The sequence below is a fragment of the Chamaea fasciata genome, unplaced genomic scaffold (genome assembly GCF_029207755.1).
Source record: "Chamaea fasciata isolate MVZ Bird 193981 ecotype frontalis unplaced genomic scaffold, bChaFas1.0.hap1 SCAF_1, whole genome shotgun sequence".
Classification (NCBI taxonomy): domain Eukaryota; kingdom Metazoa; phylum Chordata; class Aves; order Passeriformes; family Sylviidae; genus Chamaea; species Chamaea fasciata.
In genome coordinates, this window is record NW_027094086.1 from 151,963,661 (window position 1) to 151,986,651 (window position 22,991).

Below are 22,991 nucleotides of genomic sequence, written 5' to 3' on the forward strand. Positions count from 1 at the left end.
TGGAAGCGCCACCTGGTCCCTGTCATGTGTCACCCGGGTCACCTCTCACAATGGGGCTATAAAAGGACAACACGGGGCCCGGCGGTTATTTTTGGGGATCTCTGTCCTTGGAGCCGGCATTGTTCCCGATTAACACGTCCCTGGGAAAGAGATTTGGGAATGGTTTTTTTTGGGAAAGGGGGGGAGGGAGGTTAGGCCCGGCTCGGCGCCGGCTCAGGGGTTTTATTTCTCCTGTGAAGTGACGAGAGGGAGGTCGAAGCGAGATCCGGGTGGGTTTGATCCTGCCCAGGGACATGCCCGGGAGACGTTCCCAGTTTCTGGAAATATGAAGGGGGGAAAAAAAAAAAAAAAAAAAAAAAAAAGGAATTTCCAGCTGTGGCAGGAGGCAGAAAATAAAGGGAAAAAAAAGAAAAAAAAAAAAGGGGGAAATGTGGGAATTTCTACCTGCGATGGGAGACAAAAAAATAAAGGGAAGAAATTGGGGGGGGAAATGGGAATTCCCACCTCAAACGGGAGGCACAAAATAAAGGGGGAAATGGGAAATAAACGGAGAAAATGGGAATTTCCACCTGTGTTGGGGGATTAAAAAAAAAAAGGGAAAAAATGGGAATTCCCACCTCAAACGGGAGGCACAAAATAAAGGGGGAAATGGGAAATAAATGGAGAAAATGAGAATTTCCACCTTTGTTGGGAGATTTAAAATAAAAGGGAAAAAATGGGAAAAATAAAGGGAAAAAATGGGAATTTCCATGGAAAATGAGAATGAAATGGACATTCCCGGTTCCCCCAGTGCCATTCCCAGCTCCTGAGTGACATTCCCAGTTTCTAAAGTGACATTCCCCGTTTCTAAAGCGCCATTCCCAGTTTCTAAAGTGCCATTCCCATCTCTCAAGTGACATTCCCAGTTTCTCAAGTGCCATTCCCAGTTTCTAAAGTGCCATTCCCAGCTCCTGAGTGACATTCCCAGTTTCTAAAGCGACATTCCCAGTTTCTAAAGTGCCATTCCCAGCTCCTGAGTGACATTCCCAGTTTCTAAAGCGACATTCCCAGTTTCTAAAGTGCCATTCCCAGCTCCTGAGTGACATTCCCAGTTTCTAAAGCGACATTCCCAGTTTCTAAAGTGCCATTCCCAGCTCCTGAGTGACATTCCCAGTTTCTAAAGTGACATTCCCAGTTTCTAAAGTGCCATTCCCAGCTCCTGAGTGACATTCCCAGTTTCTCAAGTGCCATTCCCAGTTTCTAAGGTGACATTCCCAGCTCTCAAGTGCCATTCCCAGTTTCTGAAGTGACATTCCCAGCTCTCAAATGACATTCCCAGCTCCTGAGTGCCATTCCCAGCTCCTGAGTGCCATTCCCAGCTCCTGAGTGACATTCCCAGTTTCTAAAGCTCCATTCCCATCTCTCAAGTGACATTCCCAGTTTCTAAAGCTCCATTCCCAGTTTCTGAAGCGCCATTCCCAGTTTCTGAAGCGCCATTCCCAGCTCCTCAGTGCCATTCCCAGGGCGATTTTCCATCCCGGATTCCTCCCCCTGCTCTCTGTCAGGCAAAGTTAAAGCCGGGTTTATATTTAGAGCCAGGACGAGGCTTTAGGGCAGCTCGAACATCCCCACCAGAATTCCCGCCCCGGGATCACCCTGGGCCCTTCTCCCGGGAAAAAAAGGGGCCCAAAATCCGGGATGGATTTGGGGGAAATTCCCTCAAATTCCCAGAGGAAAAAAAGGGAATTTTTCCAAAGCTTTTTGGGGCCTCCGGTGCCAAATTCCTGTCCCAAGATAAGAGATAAGAGCGGCCGCTCGAGGGTTTTCCTAAGGGAAGTAAAGGGGGAAATGGGAATTTCCACCTTAAATGGGAGGTGGAAAATAAAGGGAAAGAAAGAGGGGAAAAAAATTGGGAATTTCCACCTAAAATAGGAATTTTCACCTGTGCTGGGAAGAAGGAAATAAAGGGGAAAATTGGGGGAAATAAAGGAAAAAAATGGGGGGAAAATGAAAAAAAAGGGAATTTTTACCTGTGCTGGGAAGCACAAAATAAAGGGAAAAACGGGAATTTCCACCTGAAATGGGAGTTTCCACCTGTGCTGGGAGACACAGAAATAAAGGGGAAAATGGGAAAAATAAAGGGAGAAAATGGGAAATAATGAAAAAACCTGGAATTTCCACCTGAAATGGGAATTTCCACCTGTGCTGGGAGACAGAGAAATAAAGGGGAAAATGGGAATTTCCAACTAAAATGGGAATTTCAACCCAAAATAGGAATTTCCACCCGTGCTGGGAGACACAAAATTAAGGGAAAAAATGGAAAAAATAAAGGAAAAAAATGGGGGGAAAATGAAAAAAAAAGGGAATTTTTACCTGTGCTGGGAAGCACAAAATAAAGGGAAAAAAATGGGAATTTCCACCTAAAATGGGAATTTCCACCTGTGCTGGGAGACACAGAAATAAAGGGAAAAATGGGAAATTCCAGCTAAAATTGGAGGCAAAAAATACAGGGAAAAAATGGGAAAAATGGGAATTCCCACCTAAAATGGGAATTTCCACACAAAATAAAGGGGAAAATGGGAAATAAAGAAAAAACCTGGAATTTCCACCTGAAATGGGAGTTTCCACCTGTGCTGGGAGACAGAGAAATAAAGGGGAAAATGGGAATTTCCACCTAAAATGGGAATTTCCACCTAAAATCCATCGTTTCTTCCCTTCCGAAATATATTTTCCCCTTTTTTTCCCTCCTTTCCTCCAGGAGAGATTTCCCACATCCCACTTCCCACATCCAACTCTCGGGAACTTCTCCCAGATTTGGAGAAATTTGGAGAAATTTGGAGAAATTTGGAGAAATTTGGAGAAATTTGGAGAAATTTGGAGAAATTTGGAGACATTTGGAGACATTTGGAGAAATGTGGAGAAATTTGGAGACATTTGGAGACATTTGGAGAAATTTGGAGAAATTTGGAGACATTTGGAGACATTTGGAGAAATTTGGAGACATTTGGAGACATTTGGAGACATTTGGAGACATTTATCCAAGATTTGGAGGAATTTGGAGACATTTGGAAAAATTTGGGGAAATTTGGAGAAATTTGGAGACATTTATCCAAGATTTGGATGAATTTGGGTAAATTTGGGTAACTTTGGATAAATTTCGATAACTTTGGATAAATTTATCCGAGACCCGGGTCAATTTCCAAGGGCTGAGCGCCGCGCGGGGTCTTTTCCCGAGGGAAAGCAGGACGTGAACTCCCAACGAGCTCTGCCTGGTTTTTCCCCCCTTTGGAAACCAAGGATCACCAGGAAGAACTTCCTTGTTTTCCATTTGGGCGGAAGCTGAATCCGGGGACGACCAGACCGTTGGATAATCCCCAGGATTGGGAATTTGTAGGAATTCTTGCGCGGGATTCAGCACGGACAGGACGTGTCCGTTCCTCTCCCTCCAGCATTCCCAGCCCTTTTCCAGGATTTTTTCTTCCCCCCCCGATCTTTTTATCCCGCTGCTGATGGTGACCGCAGGGATTGTCCCGGCGGGGGTGGGACACGTTTTCCCCTTGGGAAAGAAAACGGATCCCAGCTGATCCCCTGCCGGCCCCAGCGGCCACATTTTCACTTTTCGGGGGTTTTGGGGTTAATTTGGCCCTTTTTTGGTCTAATTTTTAATTAGAGTCATTAACTACAGTGAGGTCGGACTTCAGTTTCATTTGAGCGGAACCGGTTTATTTTCGTTCAACTTCAACTGAAAGTCTGATTTTCGTCTCTTTTATTTATTCCGTTATTTTAATTCTTGATTTTTATTCCGTTTAGTTTATTTTATTCGGTTAAACCGGTTTATTTTACTTTAGCTTAAAATAAAAGTTTTATTCTATTTTATTTCATTTTTATTTTTAAATTATTTAGCTATTTTCATTTTATTTATTCTATTTATTTTATTCTGTTATTTCATTCAGTTTATTTTCTTTATTCAAATATTTATCTTTATTCTATTTGTTCTATTTATTTATTTTTATTATTTTATTTTTTTTTAATTATTTATTTTTATGCTACTTATTCTATTTTATTCTACTCTATTCCATTAATTTATTTATTTTAGCTACTTATATTTATTCTATTTATTTTATTTTATTCAATTTTATTCATTTATTTTCATTTTTTATTCTATTTATTCTGTTTATTTTATTTATTTATATTCTATTCATTCTGCTTATTTTTTTAATTTTATTTTAGTCTATTCTATTTTTGTTTATTTATTTATTAAAATTATTTATTTATTTATTACATTTATTTTATTTCGTTTCATTTCATTTCATTTCATTTCATTTCATTTCATTTCATTTCATTTTATTTTATTTTATTTTATTTCATTTCATTTCATTTCATTTCATTTCATTTTACTTTATTTTATTTTATTTCATTTCATTTTATTTTATTTTATTTTATTTTATTTTATTTCATTTCATTTCATTTCATTTCATTTTACTTTATTTTATTTTATTTTACTTTATTTTACTTTATTTTATTTTCTTCACTTTAACCGGCCACCATTCCCAGTCCGGAGCCGAATTTTCCAAACCCCTTTTCCCAACAAATTCCGACCCCAACCATTTAACACACCATCAATCCCTCAACCTTTTAAATTTCCACCCGGGGATTTCTTTCCCGAAAATTTTCCTCTGTCGGTCCCTTCTTGGTGCAAAACCCCAACAGTTCGGACAATCTTTTTGTCGGTGGGAAACGAAGCCGGGCACGGACCAAAACCTTTGGACGGGAATTCCGGCATTTTCTTCCTCCAGGATTTCCATCCTCCGGGATTGACCCACTTCCAAACTAAATAGGAAATTCCTTTTTTTTCCTATTTCTTCCCCCAAAACCAAAGAGGAGATTTATTGACTCCCGACTCGTTTGGCTCCTCCGGATGCGAGCGTGGGCCGGCAGACCGCGGGCTGCCGTCGGGGATTACCCCGGCCAGGTTGGGTTTGCCTGGAGCGCGGGCCAAGGGCGGTTTCTCCGGGATAATCCCCGGCATGGAGAGGCGGAATCTTTAAATCTTTTTTTATTGCTTATTTTTATTCTTATTCTTACTCATTTTCAGTTTTTATTTTCATTTTTTCTTTTTATTCTTAGTCTTATATTCTTTTTTATCTTTAAATCTTTTTTTATTTCTTATTTTTATTCTTATTCTTATATTCTTTTTTATCTTTAAATCTTTTTTTATTGCTTATTTTTATTTTTATTCTTATATTCTTTTTTATCTTTAAATCTTTTTTTATTTCTTATTTTTATTTTTATTCTTACTCATTTTCAGTTTTTATTTTCATTTTTTCTTTTCATTCTTATTCTTCTATTCTTTTTTATTTTTAATTATTTTTTATTCTTATTTTTATTTTTATTTTTATATTCTTTTTCATTTTTAATTATTTTTTATTTCTTATTTTTATTTTTATTCTTATTCTTATAATATTTTTTATTTTTAATTATTTTTTTATTTCTTATTTTTATTCTTATTATTCTTATATTCTTTTTTATTTTTAATTATTTGTATTTCTTATTTTTATTCTTACTCTTTTTCAGTTTTTATTTTCATTTTTTCTTTTTATTCTTATTCTTATATTCTTTTCTATTTTTAATTATTTTTTTTCTTATTTTTATTTTTATTCTTTTTTATTTTTAATTATTTGTATTTCTTATTTTTATTTTTATTCTTACTCATTTTCAGTTTTTATTTTCATTTTTTCTTTTTATTCTTATTCTTATACTCTTTTTTATTTTTAATTATTTTTATTGTTTATTTTTATTCTTATTCTTATTTTCTTTTTTGTATTTTTAGTTATTATTATTTTATTATTTTTATTTTTATTTTTATTTTTACATTTACTTTTCTTTTTCTTTTTATTTTAATTTTAATTATTTTTATTTAATTTTACTATTTTTTATTTTTATTTTAATTTTTAGTCTTATTTTCTTTTTTCTATTTCCGATTTTTATCCTTTTATCCAATTTTATTGTTGTTTTTATTTTTATCCTATTATTTATTGTTTTTATTTAAATTTTTGGTTTTTTAATTCCTATTCCTAATTTTTATTTCTATTATTTCTATTCTTTTTATTTTTATTATTTTAATTTATATTTTTTATTTTGATTTTTATTATCTTAATTTTTATTTTTATTAATTTTTTAATTTATTTTATCAGGTCTTTTTATTCCGAACCGATCCTCTTTCCTTCTGTGTTTGGAACTGGAGGCAGCCGGGCATTGTCCCTTCCAAGAAATTCCAGGGAGGGGGGAAACTATTTTTTAATATTTTTAATAAATATTTATATATATATAAAAAATAATTTTATTCCTTCTTTATTCATATTTAAATAGAAATAAACAGGATTTTAAAAGATTTTATATTTATTGTATATTTATTTTATTTTATTTATTTATTTTTAAATATAAATAATATGAAGAAATATATATTTAATATATATGTTAATTTATTTCATATATGTATTTATCTTTAAACATAAATAAAGTCTATTTAAAATATTTTATAATTAATATATATATTAATATATTTTATTATATATATTTATTTATCTTTAAATATAAATAAATATATGTAAAAATATTTTTGTAAGATTAAAAAAATAACATTTTTTAAAATATTTCAAAATCCGTTACGTACCAAATCCGGAAGTGGAACAATCCTGATTTGGAAATTCCCGTCAAATCCAACCCTCCCAGTCTGGCCTGATCTTATCAACAATTAAACACGGAATTGGAAAACGGAAATATCCGTTCTCCTCCAAATCCGGAAGTGGAATGGTCCGGGTCGGGAAATTCCCATCAAATCCAACCCTCCCAGTCTGACCTGACCTCATCAGCCATTAAACACGGAATTGGAATCTGGCCGCGGATCCAGCAGAAGGGAACGTTCTTCCCGCCCGGAGCGAACGGGATAATCCCATAAAACCTCCCAGAACACCCTCTGAGGTGTTCCCACTCTTTTTTTCACGTCAGGGAAAGGAAAAACTTGGACGTTTGGGTGTTTTGGATAGAAATCCATCGGTGGGACCCTCCAGGCTCAGGGTGGGGGAATTCCGTTCTGGACGGCCATGGAATAAGAAAAGGTGACAGGAAAAGAAAAAAAATGATAAACAAGGAAAATTCCGAAAAATGAAAGTTTACAATATTTTCATCAGGAAAAATCCTTCCCTGGGAGGGGCTGGGATGGAATTCCCAGAGAAGCTGTGGCTGCTCCTGGATCCATGGAAGTGGCCAAGGCCAGGCTGGAGCACCCAGGGACAGTAGGAGGTGTCCAGACCATGAGGAGGTTTTATCCAGAGCGTGTCCTGCAGATCCTGGAAATCCCCAGCCCTGGGATGTGAGAGTTCTGGCCACAATTGGGAAAAATTCCCGATCCTGGTGTAAAGAAATCCATTCCTGCTCCGTCCATCCCTCTCTCCATCCATCCCTCCATCCATCCCTCCATCCCTCCATCCATCCCTCCATCCATCCATCCATCCATCCCTCCATCCATCCATCCATCCATCCCTCCATCCCTCCATCCATCCATCCATCCATCCATCCATCCATCCATCCATCCCTCCATCCATCCCTCCATCCATCCATCCATCCATCCATCCATCCATCCCTCCATCCCTCCATCCATCCATCCATCCACCCACCCATCCATCCCTCCATCCATCCATCCATCCATCCCTCCATCCATCCCTCCATCCATCCCTCCATCCCTCCATCCATCCCTCCCTCCATCCATCCCTCCATCCATCCATCCCTCCATCCCTCCATCCTCCCCCTGATCCTGACCCTATTTCACCACTTTGTGCTGATTCCCCAATATAAACCCATTAATCCTGCTTTCATTCCAACTAATCCCATTTTTTCCCTTATTCTTTTCCAACATCAGCCGGGATAAAAAACCTCCTAATCCTCCTTTTCCTGCCGTTCTCCTCCCTTTGTTCTGGCAACCCCTCAGAATTCCCTGAAATCCTCTTTCCCTCTTTTTCCAGCGGGATGTTTTCCGTTCCCTTTGTGTGCCGGGCTGTCTCCACCTCGGCCCCGGAGCCGACGCTTCTGGAACATTCCCCGGATCTCTCCCGGATCACAACGCGAGGCCCAAACCCAGGGAACGACGCGGGATCCAAAACCCTTTTTTCCGCAAATCGTCCCCGTCACTGCCCCGTAACCCGACCCCGACGAGTTGTTTTTCCCCTTTATTATTTTCCCCGGGGTTTTTTTTGGCAGCGAAAAACCCAGAGCGAGCCACCGAGAGCGAAAATCCGCTTCCAGAAACGTCGGAATCTTCTCGGGGCTGCTGGAGCTTCCCCAAACTCCTCCCCTCCCTCCCAAAAAATAAACTCGGTTTGCTGCTGCTGCTGCTGCTGCTGCTCCAATTTGTCCGTCCAGCTTCCAACAAATTAGGGATTTATCCAGAGCCAGGAACGGGAGGAAAAACAACCCCGAAATAATTCCTGCGGGTTGAATTCCGAAGCTGAGGAGAACGAACGAGCTGAGGAGAAATAAAGGTGGTTTTCCTGGATTTTTCTTTCCCCATTTTTTTTTTTAAAATTCCCTCTCCGAGGCCTTTCCTGGATTTCTGGAGCTCTTAATTCCAAAGAGGAGAAAGTTCTCCCTGCTCCCCTGAATCCCATGACGTTCCCATTGTTCAGTCAACATCCTGTCCCCCTCGTTCAACATTCCGAAATTTTGGAGCATTTCCTTCATCCGGAGGGAAATCTTCCTCTCCGGGAGCCGAGCCTTCAAATTAAAATCCAGGATGGGAATTTTTTTTTTTAAACTGGATCAGGGAATGGCGATGGTTAATCCACGGGGGGAAACCAGGAATTAACCCGGAGTCGCCCAGGCAGAATTCCTGTCGGGAATGACCCCAGCGGGGAAGGTCTGGACTCTCCTGTTGCCTCTGCTCCCGTGGAATATTTTCTGCCTTTTCCCAATGTCCCCAAGCCCTTGGTGACAATCTGCGCTGCCGCCTGGTGTCACTCCGGAGTTCGGGCCGGGCCCCTTCGGAACCTTCGGCTGGATTCCCCTCCCAGTCATGGAATTCTCATCTGATCCCGTGGAATATTTTTTGGTTTTTCCCCAATGTCCCCAAGCCCCTGGTGACAATCTGACATTTTGGGACCATTTTGGGACCATTTGGGGGCCATTTTGGGACCATTTTGGGACCTTTTTTTGACCATTTTGTGTCCATTTTTTGATCATTTTTTGACCATTTTTTGACCATTTTTGGACCATTTTGGGACCATTTTGTGTCCATTTTGGGACCATTTTCTGACCTTTTTCTGACCTTTTTTTGACCATTTTGGGATCATTTTTTGACTATTTTTTGACCATTTTGTGACCATTTTGGGACCTTTTTCTGACCTTTTTTTGACCATTTTGGGATCATTTCTTGACCATTTTTTGACCATTTTTTGACCATTTTTTGTCCATTTTGTGTCCATTTTGGGACCATTTATGTGACCATTTTGTGACCATTTTTTGACCACTTTTTGACCATTTCGGGTCCATTTCCAGCCTCTGGAAGAAGTTCATTTTCCACCCTCTGGAAGTCCATTTTCCCTGCTTTACACCTTCACTCCGTGCCAGCTACACCTGATTAAAAATTCCTGCCCGGAGCAGAAAAGTCTGGGACAAAGGGATTGTTCAACCACCCCGAAGGGGAATTGCACGGATGGAACCAGCAAAAAAAAACCCAAAAAAACCCTTCCTCATTTATTCAGGGCTGGATTCCCACTCCAGAATCCTGCTGGTTTGCCGTTTATTCCCAGCCCTGATCCCAAAATCCTTCTGCTTTTCCATTTATTCACAGCCCTGGGAATAAATGATTTGGGATCAGAGCTGGGAATAAATGGAAATCCAGAAGGATTTTGGGATCAGAGCTGGGAAGAAATGGAAATCCAGCAGGATTTTGGGATCAGGGCTGGGAATAAATGGAAATCCAGAAGGATTTTGGGATCAGGGCTGGGAATAAATGGAAATCCAGAAGGATTTTGGGATCAGGGCTGGGAATAAATGGAAATCCAGAAGGATTTTGGGATCAGAGCTGGGAAGAAATGGAAATCCAGAAGGATTTTGGGATGAGAGCTGGGAATAAATGGAAATCCAGAAGGATTTTGGGATCAGAGCTGGGAAGAAATGGAAATCCAGAAGGATTTTGGGATAAGAGCTGGGAAGAAATGGAAATCCAGAAGGATTTTGGGATAAGAGCTGGGAAGAAATGGAAATCCAGAAGGATTTTGGGATAAGAGCTGGGAATAAATGGAAATCCAGAAGGATTTTGGGATCAGGGCTGGGAATAAATGGAAATCCAGAAGGATTTTGGGATCAGGGCTGGGAAGAAATGGAAATCCAGCAGGATTTTGGGATCAGGGCTGGGAATAAATGGAAAATCCAGAAGGATTTTGGGATCAGGGCTGGGAATAAATGGAAAACCAGCAGGATTTTGGCGTGGAAATCCTGCCACACCAAACCTTAGTCCTGGCCGCTTCCCAAAATATCCATGGAATGGCCTGGGATGGGATTGTTCAACCCATTGCCAGCACCAAAAATCTGGAATTCTCAGAGTTCCAACACCTTCCCTGCCTCGTTCTGCTCCGCTCCCCAGAACTTTAACCTGGAAAAAAAAAAAACCCGTGGATATTTCCCAATCCTTGCCCAGGTCAGGGAGGTTGCCTGTTCTTACAACTGTTCCCCTCCTCTGAATTCCTGGATTTTGGCCCCAGTCCAAGGAATTCCGAGGGTTTAATGAGGTGGAGGCGAAGCCAAAGGTGTTCGCAGGGACCTGGTGTCACCTTTCCATAAATATTCAGCTTTTCCTGGAATTCCTGAGCCGGCTCCCTGCTGGGAGGACAAAATCTCCGAATTCCTGTCCTGAACCCCCCTTTGGAAAATGGGATTATTCCCGAGAGTAATTCAAGAGTTCCTGAATTTTGGAATGAGAATTCGGGAAAATCTTCGTTTTCCTCCCTTAATCACAACCGAGCACAGGGAGAAAAATATCCTGGAATTTTTCCCAGAAAATTCCCTGCATTTCCCAGAATTTTTCCCCAGGAAAAGATCCCAGAAAATTCCTGTGCCAGCAATGGAATTATTTCAGAGAATAATTCAAGAATTTCCTGAATTTTGGAAGGAGAACTGAGGGAAAAATCTTCATTTTCCTCCCTTAACCACAACCGAGCACAGGGAGAAAAAAAAATATCCCGGATTTTTTTTCCCAGAAAATTCCCAGAAAATTTCCTTTGATCACAACCGAGCACAGGGAGAAAAAAAAAAATATCCCGGATTTTTTTTCCCAGAAAATTCCCAGAAAATTTCCTTTGATCACAACCGAGCACAGGGAGGAAAAAAAAATATCCCGGATTTTTTCTCCCAGAAAATTCCCAGAAAATTTCCTTTGATCACAACCGAGCACAGGGAGAAAAAAAATATCCCGGATTTTTTTTCCCCCCCAGGAAAAGATCCATTGCTTTCCTCTAAAATGGATATAAAATAGAAATAAATAAGTAAATAAATAAATATTTTATTATGTATAAATAAAAATATATAAATATATAAATATAAATATAATACGTATCTATAAAATATATAAATATATGGAAGTATTTATACAAAAATATGGGAATGAAATACATAGAATATGGATATGCAAAATATCATCTATATGAAAATATAAATAGATAATAATAATAAAAATATGATAAATAAAAATAAATGTCTCTGGATATAAATTTCGCGCATTATATATGAAAGAGATTTTTCAAATGAATATTTATTTATGTGTAGACGGGAATAAAAATCGGGGTTAGCCGTGCTGGACTCAAGAGATCTTCCTTCTCGGAAAACGGGATTTGACTTGTGTCTCGACGGGTCCAATAGGAATGGCCCAAATGCCGGGGATAAAACGGAGACGGAACGCAAATAAAGAAACAGATCAACTGAAACGTGTCCCTATAAAAACATAGAAACGGGTGTTTGCCTCTCTATATGTAGATAGATAGATAGGTATAAATATATGGGAATAATGTATATATAATATGAATATATATCAACATAAAATAGATAAATGTATATCAACATAAAAATATGATATAAAAATACAATATAAAAATATATAAATATATAAAAATATATAAGAATATATATTTATATATACAAAAATATAAGAATATAAAAATGTATATAAGTATATATAAATATATAATATATATAAAATAGATATATAAATATATATAAAAAATAAATATAAAGATAAAGATAAAGATAAAAAATAAATATAAAAATAAAAATAAAAATTAAAATTAAAATAAAAATAAAAATAAAAATAAAAATAAAAATAAAAATAAATATAAATATAAATAGAAATAGAAATAGAAATAGAAATAGAAATAGAAATAGAAATAGAAATAGAAATAGAAATAGAAATAGAAATAGAAATAGAAATAGAAATAGAAATATAGAATATTATATAAAATTATATGAAATCTATAAATATACAAATATATGGGAAGAAAACAGGCAGAAAACATAAACACACAAACTGTAAATACATTTTAAATAATGTATATCAACAGATTTAATGCAAATATTTCATGTAAATATTACATGGAGTTTTCTATATCGATTTCCTATAGGAAAATACGGGAACGAACACCTGGGCCGGCCGCGCCGAAATCGCAGCGGATCCCGCCAAATTCCGGCAATGGGGTCGCGCTTCGCGCCAGCTATCGCGATATTTGCTGAGGACCGTTCGCATTCGCTGCAAGGGGTTCATGTAATGGTTTAATCCATTTGATTGAATGAAATAAATGATTTTAGTTCATAATTAAGTAATTTGGGGGGGGGGGGGGGACGACTCAATCCTCCCATTCCCTGGTGTCAACCTGCCCCCCTCTCCCTCCAGGAGGGGATTTTATGGATTCGCCCATTCCCTGCGGATCCCAGATTTTTTAAAAACAAACCGCTTTGGGATTTGTTTGTGATTCATCCATAAAAACTCTCTCCGGGCGGAGGGAGAATATTCCTCTTTGGTCGGGATATTCCTCTTTGGTCAAAGCAGATAGAAGGTTTGGGATTCATTCATAAAATTCTCTCTGGGGAGGGAGAACACTCTTCATTTTTAATTAGAATATTCCGCTCTTATCAGAATATCCCTCTTTTTGTCAGAATATCCCTCTTTTTGTCAGAATATTCCCCTTTTTGTCAAAGCAGATAAACGTCGTGATTTATTTCTTCATGATTTATTCATAAAATTCTCTCTGGGGAGGGAGAACACTCTTCATTTTTAATTAGAATATTCCGCTTTTATCAGAATATTCCCCTTTTTATCAGAATATTCCCCTTTTGTCAAAGCAGATAAACGTCGTGATTTATTTCTTCGTGATTTATTCATAAAATTCTCTCGGAGGGGAAAAAATATTCCCTTTTTTCTCAGAATGTTCCTCTTATCAGAATCTCCCTCTTTTATCAGAATATCCCCCTTTTTTTCAAACCAAATTAAAGTCGAGATTTATTTCTTTGTGATTTATTCATAAAATTCTCTCGGAGGGGAAAAATATCCCTCTTTTATCAGAATCTTCCCCTTTTATCAGAATCTTCCTCTTTTATCAGAATCTCCCCCTTTTATCAGAATCTCCCCCTTTTATCAGAATCTCCCCCTTTTATCAGAATATTCCCTCTCTTATCAGAATATTCCTCTTTTATCAGAATATTCCCCTTTTTTTCCAAACCAGATAAACTTCCTGATTTATTTCTTCGTGATTTATTTATTGAATTCTCTCCGGGGACAGGGCGAATGTTCCTGGTTTTTTTCCAGAATATTCCTCTTTTGTCAAACCACATAAACCTCGTGATTTATTTCTTCGTGATTTATTTATTAAATTCTCTCTGAGAGGAAAAATATCCCTCTTTTATCAGAATCTCCCTCTTTTATCAGAATATTCCCTTTTTTTCAAACCAGATAAACTCCCTGATTTATTCCTTTGCGATTTATTTCTTAAATTCTCTCCGGAGGGGGAAGAATATTCCTGGGGTGTTTTTTCGGCCAGAAAACCCCGGGATACCGATGGCGCAGATAAGAGGAGACGGATTCCAGCTCCGGGAAAGGAGAAAAATTCGGGAGCCAAGAGTTCGAGCCGCTCTTTGGGGATGTCATTCCAACCGGGAATCTTTCCAAGGGCTGGAAATAAATCTCCTGAAATCTCCTCTCCTTAAAAAGGCCGGAGGAGTTCAGCTGAGGGAGCCGGGAGGGTTTGTTTTCTCCATCCCTGCAGCTGGAAGTTTTCTGGGGGAGAAAGGAGAATTCCCAAGAGGAATTTTCCCTTTTCCAAGAGGAATTTTCTCTTTTCCAAGAGGAATTTTCCCTTTTCCAAAAGGAATTTCCCCCTTTTCCAAATAGAATTTTCCACCTTCCAAGAAGAATTTTCCCTTTTCCAAGAAGAATTTTCAACCTTCCAAGAAAAATTCTCCCATTTCCCAAGAAGAAGTTTCCCTTTTCCCAAAGGAATTTTTCCCTCTTCCAAGAGGAATTTTCCCATTCCCAAAAGGAATTTTCCCTTTTTCAAGAGGAATTTTCCCTCTTCCCAGAGGGATTTTCCTCCCCCAAAAGGAATTTTCTCTTTTCCAAGAGGACTTTCCCCTTTTCCAAGAGGAATTTTCCCTCTTCCAAGAGGAATTTTCTCTTTTCCAAGAGGAATTCTCTCTTTTCCAAGAGGAGTTTTCTTCTTTTCCCAGAGGAATTTCCCCTCTGGAATCCTCCAGCACATCCCAACCTTTCGGGCGCTCCCACCGCCGGGATTTTCACCGCCGGGAACGTTTTCCCCACATTTTCCAGGGGAAAATCCTTCGGTTTTACCGGCGCTGCTTTCGCCGGAACGGGCGACAAAGGGAAATCCGGGACGACGCCAAAATCCCCAACGCGGGAATTCTGAATTTCATTGATTATTATTATTATTATTATTATTATTATTATTATTATTATCATTATTATTATTATTATTATTATTATTATTATTATTATTATTATTATTATTATTATTATTATAAACAACAATAAAACGATGATGTTGATTTTTTATTTATTTTGTTTCCTGGTAGCGAGGGACGAGCTCTGATCCGTGGAAAAATTTGGAATTCTGCATCCCAAACCTCCTTGCGGGGACGGCCTCGGGTGACTTTGGGATCCGTCTCCGCGTGCGCGGCCGGGAAAAGAACAAATCCGCGGATTCCATGGGATGGATCCAGTTTGGCGTGGAGGATTGCGGGAGAGATTCCTGCAGAATTCCGGGATTATGGGGGATGGGAAAAGATCTCCGGGATCATCCAGTCCAAGCTGAGCCGCGGAGGGGGATCCCACATCCAGCAATTCCTGGGGCGCCTTTCCTCCATCCCTGCAGCTGGAATTGTCGGGGGGAGAGAGGAGAATTCCCACTTTCCCACAGGATTCTCTCCTTCCGCCCTCTGCGATTCCCAGCTTGAATTCCAGAATTATCCCGGCCCAGAATTCCAGAGTTTCGTCCCAGGGGTTCACCTGCCTGGAAAAAAACCCCAAAAAACGGGAAAAGGGATTGGGAATTGCAGCGCTGCAGGTCCAGCGGGAGCTGCACAAACAGGGATGGGACAGCCCGAAAAAATTCCCTAAAAAAGAGAAGATTTCCATGGAAAACTTCCATCCCTGGAAGGCCTGGGGGTGAAGGAGACGGAAAAAACCCGGCGGGGATTATTGGGGGATGTTGGGATTTGGATGGAAACCTGCGGGTGTGGAATGGGCGCCGAGAGAATTCCGGGATTGTGGAGGATGGGAAAAGATCTCCGGGATCATCGAGTCCGAGCCGAGCCCGGCAGAGCCCCGAGGGGGATTCCACATCCAGGAATTCCTGGCACACCTCCAGGGATGGGGGTTCCAAACCCTTCCCGGGGAAATTCCAAGGCTTCGGCGCCTTTTCCGTGGAGAAATGATCCCAATTTCCGATTGAACCCTTCCCTGGACCAACTTCGGGCCGTCCCCTCCCATCCCATCCCCGTTCCCCGGGAGCAGATCCCAATTCCCTCCGGAAATCCCGGGAAAATCACCCCAAGAGGGAGGCTGGGAACGGAGCTCAGCTTTTATCCTCCAGGAGCTGCTGGACATCGAATCCCAGCACGGAAAAATCCTTGGAATCAGCTCGTGGATTCCCTGGCTTTTTCATTTTTTTCCTGGAAGTTTTCCATCGGCTCATGAAACCCTTCCCAAGGTTTATCTTTAATGTTCAATGGAATTATTTTATTCCCTTTTATTTTTTAATCCCTGTTTTTTATTTATATTTTTTCATTTATATATTTTGGGGTTTATATTTATTGATTTTTTAAAAAAATTTTATTTCTTTTTATTCCACGTGTTCTTATCCCTGGCATTCCCAGACCTCCCAGCCCCAGGAACTTTTGATCCCGTTGCTCAATTTTAAATAAATTTCCCAGAAGGATCAAAGTCCCGTCGATGTTTTTGTGTAAATTCCATGGAAAAAAAAAACATCGATTGGGAAGGGAAGGGAAGGGAAGGGAAGGGAAGGGAAGGGGAAGGGAAGGGAAGGGAAGGAAGGGAAGGGAAGGGAAGGGATAGGGAAGGGAAGGGAAGGGGAAGGGAAGGGAAGGGAAGGGAAGGGAAGGGAAAGGAAGGGAAGGGAAGGGAAGGGAAGGGAAGGGAAGGGAAGGGAAGGGAAGGGAAGGGAAGGGAAGGGAAGGGAAGGGAAGGGAAGGGAAGGGAAGGGAAGGGAAGGGAAGGGAAGGGAAGGGAAGGGAAGGGAAGGGAAGGGAAGGGAAGGGAATGGGAAGGGAAGGGAAGGGAAGGGAAGGGAAGGGAAGGGAAGGGAAGGGAAGGGAAGGGAAGGGAAGGAAGGAAGGGAAGGGAAGGGAAGGGAAGGAGGGAAGGGAAAGGGAAGGGGAAGGGAAGGGAAGGGAAGGGAAGGAAAGGGAAGGAAAGGAAAGGAAAGGAAAGGAAGGAAAGGAAAGGAAAGGAAAGGAAAGGAAAGGAAAGGAAAGGAAAGGAAAGGAAAGGAAAGGAAAGGAAAGGAAAGGAAAGGAAAGGAAAGGAAGGAAAGGAAAAGGAAAGGAAAGGAAAGGAAAGGAAAGGATCCAGGTTAATCCAACACAGAGGAACTCAGAGGAGATGAGGAGAAATTCGGCTCCTGCTCCAAGAATTTCATGGAAGAGCCAGGGAAGAACGTCTCGTTCCAGATGGAGAACAAAGTCACCCAGGAACGGAGCGATCATAAAAACTGGAATTCCAGAGCTGGGAGTCGATCCCATCAATCCCATAAACCCCATAAACCCCATAAACCCCATCAATCCCATAAACCCCATAAACCCCATAAACCCCATCAATCCCATAAACCCCATCAATCCCATAAACCCCATCAATCCCATCAATCCCATAAACCCCATCAATCCCATAAACCCCATCAATCCCATCAATCCCATCAATCCCATAAACCCCATAAACCCCATCAATCCCATAAACCCCATAAACCCCATAAACCCCATCAATCCCATAAACCCCATCAATCCCATCAATCCCATAAACCCCATCAATCCCATAAACCCCATCAATCCCATAAACCCCATCAATCCCATCAATCCCATCAATCCCAAAAACCCCATCAATCCCATAAACCCCATCAATCCCATCAATCCCATCAATCCCATAAACCCCATAAACCCCATCAATCCCATAAACCCCATAAACCCCATAAACCCCATAACCCCATCAATCCCATAAACCCCATCATCCCATAAACCCCATCAATCCCATCAATCCCATCAATCCCATAAACCCCATCAATCCCATAAACCCCATCGATCCCATCAATCCCATCGATCCCATAAAACCCCATAAACCCCATAAACCCCATCAATCCCATAAACCCCATCAATCCCATCAATCCCATAAACCCCATCAATCCCATAAACCCCATCAATCCATAAACCCATCAATCCCATCAATCCCATCAATCCCATCAATCCCATAAACCCCATCAATCCCATAAACCCCATCAATCCCATCAATCCCATCAATCCCATAAACCCCTATAAACCCCATCAATCCCATAAACCCCATCAATCCCATCAATCCCATAAACCCCATCAATCCCATCAATCCCATAAACCCCATCAATCCCATCAATCCCATCAATCCCATAAACCCCATAAACCCCATCAATCCATAAACCCCATCAATCCCATCAATCCATAAACCCCATCAATCCCATAAACCCCATCAATCCCATCAATCCCATCGATCCCATAAACCCCATCAATCCCATAAACCCCATCAATCCCATAAACCCCCATCAATCCCATAAACCCCATCAATCCCATCAATCCCATAAACCCCATCAATCCCATAAACCCCATCAATCCCATAAACCCCATCAATCCCATCAATCCCATAAACCCCATCAATCCCATAAACCCCATCAATCCCATCAATCCCATCAATCCCATCAATCCCATCAATCCCATAAATCCCATCAATCCCATCAATCCCATTAAACCCCATCAATCCCATAAACCCCATCAATCCCATCAATCCCATAAACCCCATAAACCCCATAAACCCCATCAATCCCATAAACCCCATCAATCCCATCAATCCCAACAATCCCATCAATCCCATAAACCCCATCAATCCCATCAATCCCATAAACCCCATCAATCCCATCAATCCCATAAACCCCATCAATCCCATCAATCCCATAAACCCCATCAATCCCAAAAACCCCCATCAATCCCATAAACCCCATCAATCCCCATCAATCCCATCAATCCCATAAACCCCATCAATCCCATAAACCCCATCAATCCCATAAACCCCATAAACCCCATCAATCCCATAAACCCCATCAATCCCATAAACCCCATAAACCCCATAAAACCCCATCAATCCCATAAACCCCCATCAATCCCATAAACCCCATCATCCCATCAATCCCATCGATCCCATCAATCCCATCAATCCCATAAACCCATCAATCCCATAAACCCCATCAATCCCATCAATCCCATAAACCCCATCAATCCCATAAACCCCATAAACCCCATAAACCCCATCAATCCCATCAATCCCCATCAATCCCATCAATCCCATAAACCCCATCAATCCCATAAACCCCATAAACCCCATAAACCCCATAAACCCCATCAATCCCATAAACCCCATCAATCCCATAAACCCCATCAATCCCATCAATCCCATAAACCCCATCAATCCCATAAACCCCATCAATCCCATCAATCCCATCAATCCCATAAACCCCATCAATCCCATAAACCCCATCAATCCCATAAACCCCATCAATCCCATCAATCCCATAAACCCCATCAATCCCATAAACCCCCATCAATCCCATCAATACCCATAAACCCCATCAATCCCATAAACCCCATCAATCCCATCAATCCCATAAACCCCATCATCCCATCAATCCCATCAATCCCATCAATCCCATCAATCCCATAAACCCCATCAATCCCATCAATCCCATAAACCCCATCAATCCCATAAACCCCATCAATCCCATCAATCCCATCAATCCCATCAATCCCCATCAATCCCATAAACCCCATAAACCCCATAAACCCCATAAACCCCATCAATCCCTTAAACCCCATCAATCCCATAAACCCCATCAATCCCATCAATCCCATAAACCCCATCAATCCCATAAACCCCATCAATCCCATCCATCCCATCAATCCCATCAATCCATCAATCCCATAAACCCCATCAATCCCATAAACCCCATCAATCCCATAAACCCCATCAATCCCATCAATCCCATAAACCCCATCAATCCCATCAATCCCATCAATCCCATCAATCCCATCAATCCCATAAACCCCATCAATCCCATAAACCCCATCAATCCCATCAATCCCATCAATCCCATCAATCCCATAAACCCATCAATCCATCATCCACAATCCATCAATCCCATCAATCCCATAAACCCCATCAATCCCATAAACCCCATCAATCCCATCAATCCATAAACCCCATCAATCCCATAAACCCCATCAATCCCATCAATCCCATAAACCCCATCAATCCCATAAACCCCATCAATCCCATCAATCCCATCAATCCCATAAACCCCATCAATCCATAAACCCCATCAATCCCATAAACCCCATCAATCCCATCAATCCCATAAACCCCATCAATCCCATAAACCCCATCAATCCCATCAATCCCATCAATCCATAAACCCCATCAATCCCATAAACCCCATCAATCCCATCAATCCCATAAAACCCCATCAATCCCATCAATCCCATCAATCCCATCAATCCCATCAATCCCATAAACCCCATCAATCCCATCAATCCCATAAACCCCATCAATCCCATAAACCCCATCAATCCATAAACCCCATAAACCCCATAAACCCCATAAACCCCATCAATCCCATAAACCCCATCAATCCCATAAACCCCATCAATCCATCAATCCCATAAACCCCATCAATCCCATAAACCCCATCAATCCCATCCATCCCATCAATCCCATCAATCCCATCAATCCCATAAACCCCATCAATCCCATAAACCCCATCAATCCCATAAACCCCATCAATCCCATCAATCCCATAAACCCCATCAATCCCATCAATCCCATCAATCCCATCAATCCCATCAATCCCATAAACCCCATCAATCCCATAAACCCCATCAATCCCATCAATCCCATCAATCCCATCAATCCCATAAACCCCATCAATCCCATCAATCCCATCAATCCCATCAATCCCATAAACCCCATCAATCCCATAAACCCCATCAATCCCATCAATCCCATAAACCCCATCAATCCCATAAGCCCCATCAATCCCATCAATCCCATAAACCCCATCAATCCCATCAATCCCATAAACCCCATCAATCCCATAAACCCCATAAACCCCATAAACCCCATAAACCCCATCAATCCCATCGATCCCATAAACCCCATCAATCCCATCAATCCCATAAACCCCATCAATCCCATCAATCCCATAAACCCCATCAATCCCATCAATCCCATCAATCCCATAAACCCCATCAATCCCATCAATCCCATAAACCCCATCAATCCCATCAATCCCATAAACCCCATCAATCCCATAAACCCCATCAATCCCATAAACCCCCATCAATCCCATCAATCCCATCAATCCCATCGATCCCATAAACCCCATCAATCCCATTGATCCCATAAACCCCATCAATCCCATCAATCCCATCAATCCCATAAACCCCATCAATCCCATAAACCCCATCAATCCCATCAATCCCATCAATCCCATCAATCCCATAAACCCCATCAATCCCATCAATCCCATCAATCCCATCAATCCCATAAACCCCATCAATCCCATAAACCCCATCAATCCCATCAATCCCATAAACCCCATCAATCCCATAAACCCCATCAATCCCATCAATCCCATAAACCCCATCAATCCCATAAACCCCATCAATCCCATCAATCCCATCAATCCCATAAACCCCATCAATCCCATAAACCCCATCAATCCCATAAACCCCATCAATCCCATCAATCCCATAAACCCCATCAATCCCATAAACCCCATCAATCCCATCAATCCCATAAAACCCCATCAATCCCATAAACCCCATCAATCCCATAAACCCCATAAACCCCATAAACCCCATAAACCCCATCAATCCCATAAACCCCATCAATCCCATAAACCCCATCAATCCCATCAATCCCATAAACCCCATCAATCCCATAAACCCCATCAATCCCATCCATCCCATCAATCCCATCAATCCCATCAATCCCATAAACCCCATCAATCCCATAAACCCCATCAATCCCATCAATCCCATAAACCCCATCAATCCCATCAATCCCATCAATCCCATCAATCCCATCAATCCCATAAACCCCATCAATCCCATAAACCCCATCAATCCCATCAATCCCATCAATCCCATCAATCCCATAAACCCCATCAATCCCATCAATCCCATCAATCCCATCAATCCCATAAACCCCATCAATCCCATAAACCCCATCAATCCCATCAATCCCATAAACCCCATCAATCCCATAAGCCCCATCAATCCCATCAATCCCATAAACCCCATCAATCCCATCAATCCCATAAACCCCATCAATCCCATAAACCCCATCAATCCCATAAACCCCATCAATCCCATCAATCCCATCAATCCCATCGATCCCATAAACCCCATCAATCCCATTGATCCCATAAACCCCATCAATCCCATCAATCCCATCAATCCCATAAACCCCATCAATCCCATAAACCCCATCAATCCCATAAACCCCATCGATCCCATCAACCCTCGCTGGTGACCCCGAACAAGGCTGGCCATGGTTTTCCTCCCAGGGGAAAGGAGGAAAATCCTCTTTCGTTTTTTTTTTCCTTGGGATTTGTGGGGTTGGTTTTTTCTGGGGTTTTTTTTTTCCTGTTTTTATTTTTTTTTCTTGGGATTTTTTGGGTTGGTTTTTTTTTTTTCCTGGTTGTTTTTTTTTTCCTTGGGATTTGTTGTGGGGGGTTTTTTTCCCCCGTTGGTTTTTTGTTTTCCTGTTTTTTCTTTTCCTTGGGATTTGTTCGGTTGGGTTTTTTCTGGTGTGTTTTTTTTTTTTTCCTGTTTTTTTTTTTTTCCCCCCGTGGGATTTTTTGGGTTGATTTTTTGGGGGTTTTTTTTGTGTGTTTTTTATTTTCCTTGGGATTTGTTGGATCATTTTTTTCTGGGGTTTTTCTTTTTTCCTGGTTTTTTTTTTGGTTTGTTTTGTTTCTCTGTTTGGTTGGGTTTTTTTCCTTGGGATTTATTTGCTTGGGGTTTTTCTGGGGGTTTTTTTCTGTTTTTTTTCCCCCCGTGGGATTTTTTGGGTTGATTTTTTCGTTGTTTTGTTTTTGTTTTTCTGGGCTTTTTTCCTTGGGATTTCTTGGGTTGTTTTTTTCTGTCTGTTT